At 39.5% G+C, this 5350-nt stretch overlaps 1 pseudogene; it reads left to right on the forward strand.

Moving 5' to 3' along the window:
* Positions 1–1243: 1243 nt before the first annotated feature.
* LOC120194342 lies at positions 1244–4632 on the forward strand (annotated as a pseudogene).
* Positions 4633–5350: the final 718 nt, after the last annotated feature.

Consider the following 5350-nt stretch of genomic DNA (forward strand, 5'->3'; position numbering starts at 1 on the left):
ATTTGTATGGCATGGATTAAATTTCAAAATTATATGTAACTTTATACATGAATTTAAAGTTTCCATGCATCGGCACGTGAAAATGGGATCGAGAAAGGGAAGCAAAATTTAAAACTTATCCAAATTATTTACGTGAAATGTCTTTGTTAATGCTTTTGGAATGAGAAAAAAAATTCATCACAACTCTAAAAATGTCCTCCAAAGAATAATCTTATCCTCTCCCTCTTAAATAAAAAGCAAACTTCTTATATACAAATAGGGTGAACGTTGAGGAATATCATTCCGATGTTGTGAACGTTGGGAATATATATTATTTGTTCATATATATTTTTGCACTTAATCATTTGTTTATACCTAATTTTAATTTGACCATTTTTATAGTATTTTGTTTATGTGTAATAATCAATGCTTTATGTGTAAATGATTTATATAAATGCTTAATGTATTAGAGACTTGCATACGTTTTGTTACATTAATAATTTACAAGAATCAAATCAACAACAAATATTTTATTTAAGAGTGGACATCTGTATTTGGTTGGTTGGCCAAACTACTCATCTTTGTTCCTTATATTCCTTTAGATTATGAGTTTTGTACTCGCTAGGAGCACTCTTCTTTCTTCTTATATAGTCTCTCGTTCTTATTCCCTCTAAGTAAGATTAGGATTAAATTTAGGATTAAATAAAAGGAGTGGGCATCTTTGCTTGCCTATTCATCCTTCAGAATAATTTTTCTATTCCCCTCTATCAATCCCAGAGATTCCCCAATATCATTCATGAAATAAACATTTAATTGTAAATGGAAAGCTTACTTAAAATTCTTTGGTACTCTTAACTTGATCTGGTCCAGACAACAAACAAGTGAAAAAGGATTCACTCTACTTAAAAACAATTGTTTAGTTCGTAAATGATCTCGCCTGTTAATGCAAATTCCCCCACCAATGTTATACAGTAGAATATATATTATATGAGAGCAAATTCCTTTACTCAAGCCAATAGCTAACAGTAGAATGTTTAGCAGTAGGACCCCATAAAGTGAAATTTGTGTTTGTATATTATTGCACCCGTACAGCAATAATGGACGAATCATGAAATCTGTCATGTAATGCCAGAAAAGCAGTTGGATTTTAATTACAAAAATATACATCACAAACATTATACACATGCATGGTCGTGACTTGATTAGTATTGTATACGGACGCATGTAAGTGGCAATATCGGTAACATATATATCGGCAGATTGTGGAACTTTGGGCCATGGCCATCCAAGAGAAAGCAGGACTAATCACATCAAGAGTAAAGAGATGTTATTCCTCTAATGTATAATATAATTAGCTAGTGGAGGTATAAAACTTTGAAAATAAAAAAAGCTTCTTTATGCAAAAATATCATGTGCACAGGGGGGAACCTGCTTTCTTTTCCTTCATCGAGGGGTTATTAGTTGCTGCTGCACCCAGTGATCCCTTCAATCACCTCATTTATATGCTCTCTTTTTTCCACCTTCTCTGCTGCAAACAAAGCAGTCTTCTCTTTCCTTTCCTTTTTATGAAATGGCACCAAAAGTTGTTCATCTCCTTCTGGTGTTGTTGCTTAGCTTTGTGTTTTCTGATTCTTCTCAAGCTATAAGAGATGATCAGCTGCAGTTCTTCAACCTCATGAAGGACTCTCTATCGGGGAAGGCCTTGTCTGAATGGAATGTCAGTGGAGGAAAACGTTATTGCGATTTCCAGGGTGTTGGCTGTAACGATCGCGGGTACGTTGAAAGTATTAACATCTCGGGCTGGTCCTTGTCGGGCAATTTTCCGGCTGAAGTGTGTTCTTATCTGCCGGAGTTGCGCGGTCTGGATATCAGCGGCAACAATCTCCATGGTAACTTTCTTAACAGCATCGTTAACTGCTCTCTCTTGGAAGAGTTCAATATGAGTTCCGTGCACCATAGCGCAACACTTCCGGATTTCTCGAAGATGACTTCTCTGCGTGTGCTCGACTTGTCGTACAACCTCTTTACGGGTGACTTCCCCATGTCAATAACTAATCTCACATATCTCGAGGTGATATACTTCAATGAGAATACTGGTTTGAACTTCTGGCAACTTCCGGGGAACATTTCCAGGCTCACAAAGCTAAGAGCCATGATCTTCACAACTTGCAGGTTGTACGGTCCGATCCCACCATCGATAGGGAACATGACTTCACTCGTTGATCTTGAATTGAGTGGCAATTTCCTTTCGGGTCAGATTCCTAAGGAGCTTGGGCAGCTGAAAAACTTGCAGCTGCTTGAACTGTACTACAACCAGCACTTATCTGGTCCTATTCCTGAGGAACTGGGAAACCTGACAGAGATCGTAGACTTGGACATGTCGGTCAACCGATTGAGTGGAAATATTCCGGAAACTTTATGTCGGCTTCCAAAACTTCAAGTCCTTCAACTTTATAACAACAGTCTTACGGGAGAAATCCCAGGTGCTATTGCAGAGTCAACAACCTTGACCATGTTATCACTCTATGAGAATTTCCTAACAGGACAAGTTCCACAAAATCTGGGGCGGTCGTCACCTCTGGTACTTTTGGACTTATCGGAGAACAGTCTATCAGGTCCATTGCCAACAGAGGTATGTCGAGGGGGGAAATTAATTTATTTGCTGGTCTTAGATAACCAGTTTTCTGGAAAGTTGCCTGATAGTTATGCAAACTGCAAGTCTCTTATACGGCTCCGAGTTAGTAAAAACTATTTGGAGGGCTCGTTACCAGAAGATCTTCTAGGACTCCCTCATGTTTCAATTATCGACTTGGCTGACAATAATTTTACGGGTCCTTTGCCAAGTTCAATTAGAAATCCTAGGAACTTATCTGAACTGTACATTCAGAACAACAAGTTCTCAGGTTTTATTCCTCGAGAAATCTCTGGAGCTGTAAATCTGGTGAAGATTGACCTCAGTAACAATCTCCTGTCTGGTCCAATACCATCAGAGATTGGTAATCTGAGGAAATTGAATACGCTCATGCTGCAAAGGAACAATCTTAGCTCTTCAATCCCCAGCTCAATTTCTTTGTTGAAATCAGTCAGTGTCGTTGATCTTTCCCACAATAGCTTGACAGGCAATATCCCGGAGAGTCTCGGTGAGCTGTCGTCGAACACCATCAACTTCGCAAACAATGATCTTTATGGACCGATTCCGGTCTCATTAATTAAAGGTTGGTTGGTGGAAAGCTTTTCAGGCAATCCTGGTCTTTGTGCTCCAATTCATGTTCAAAGTTTCCCCAAGTGTTCACACGGTCACAACAAAAAGAAGCTGAATTCTTTGTGGGCAATCATAGTTTCAGTAATTGTCATTACTGTTGCCGCTCTCCTGTTTCTGAGACGACGTTATACTAAACAAAGTGCTCTAATACAACACGATGAGACCCTGTCTTCTTCGTTCTTTTCATATGATGTGAAGAGCTTCCATAGAATATGTTTTGACCAGCAAGAGATCCTGGAAGCTCTGGTCGAAAAAAATATAGTGGGGCGTGGAGGATCTGGCACGGTGTATAGAATCGGATTGCAAAGTGGAGAAGTTGTTGCAGTGAAGAAGCTGTGGAGTAGAACAGGAAAAGACTCCAATCCAAAGGATCAAATGATCTTAGACAAAGGGTTGAAGACCGAGGTCGAGACTCTAGGAAGCATAAGGCATAAAAAAACATAATCAAGCTATATAGCTACTTCATGAGCTTCGACTGTAAACTGTTGGTGTACGAGTACATGCCGAACGGAAACCTTTGGGATACTCTTCATAAAGGATGGCTGCTCCTGGATTGGCCGATTCGACACCAAATAGCACTCGGAGTTGCCCGAGGATTGGCATACCTTCACCATGATCTTTTTTCACCTATTATTCACAGAGATATCAAGTCCACCAACATCCTACTTGACGCCAATTATGAGCCCAAAGTCGCTGATTTCGGAATAGCCAAGGTTTTACAAGCTAGAGGAGGCAAAGATTGTACCACAACTGTCGTAGCAGGCACCTATGGTTACTTAGCCCCAGGTAAATTCATGTGCATCTTGTAAATGCAGTCTATCTCGTTATATGTTTAAAACTAAGTTCAATTGATATGGGTTGACAGAATATGCATATTCAAGCAAAGCAACGACCAAGAGTGATGTGTACAGTTTTGGGGTGGTGTTGATGGAGCTAATAACCGGGAAGAAACCAGTGGAGGCAGAGTTTGGGGAGAACAAGAACATTGTGTATTGGATTTCAACAAAACTGGATACGAAGGAGGGGGTGATGGAGGTGTTGGACAAACGGTTGTCGATGTCATTCAGGGACGAGATGATTGAGGTGCTCAGAATTGCGATGCGTTGTACGTACAAGAATCCGTCCCAACGTCCACCCATGAATGAGGTTGTTCAACTGTTGATCCAGGCTGACCCTTGCAGGTTCCATTCTTGCAGCGTGTCAAACAGTAAGACCAAAGAAGAATCCAATGTCACCAAGGTAAAGAACCAAGCAGAAGCGTGATCAGTGGTATATGATGAAGCATAGAAGACCCTATATGTTACAACTTAAGCTTTTTTTTTTTGGTTTTACTCTTGTAATGACTTAATCACTATTACTGCTTTATGATAACGCATAGCCTCTGGATGAAATCATTGCGTATATAGCTTTTAATAGCCTCTCATTTGGTTTTTAATTTTTCACGAGGATGATTCTTAAATAGGCTTTCATTGTAGCACCATAGTGGGAGTAGTTCCTGGTTCTAAATATAAAATTGATGACATGATTCCCATGGTGAGGTCCACTCCATGCAAAGTCGTCCATTAAGAGAAGATGAATGAGCTTGACTCTCTAAGAAGCTTCAATTGTCTCCACATAAAAGTTAGAGACAGACAAGGAAAGCAGATGCCTTCATTTCTCTTTCAAAGTTCTCAATTCATTTCTTAAAGGCAATTCTGAGAGAGTTATTTGCATGAATGAATGCAAAACGAAAGTGTGCATGAATTTTAAAAACGACCATTGGGTTTGTGGGGTCTCCATGTAAAGAATGAGATTCAGTGGCGAGAAATGTAATTAATTAATTATGTTTTGAGGGGATGGTGGAGAGTCCCATATCGAAAAGTGGGAAGGAAAGGTAAAATGATGGATGGAATTGTTCTGTGAATACCAACCAAAACGACAGATGAACAGAAAAGCAGGCTGGCCTTTCCAAAAAAGCATGGCCATCGTGGATAAAGAAGGACAGGGATGCCATCTGCTTAAGTACAAGTATATGATCAACATCAGGCATACAAAACATCCTTCACTGTCAATCAAATCAAATCATCATCTCAGCAAAACTACATGGATTCTCTAAAACCAATAAAACGG

This window comes from Hibiscus syriacus, unplaced genomic scaffold (genome assembly GCF_006381635.1).
Source record: "Hibiscus syriacus cultivar Baekdansim isolate YM2019G1 unplaced genomic scaffold, ASM638163v2 tig00116997_pilon, whole genome shotgun sequence".
Taxonomy (NCBI): domain Eukaryota; kingdom Viridiplantae; phylum Streptophyta; class Magnoliopsida; order Malvales; family Malvaceae; genus Hibiscus; species Hibiscus syriacus.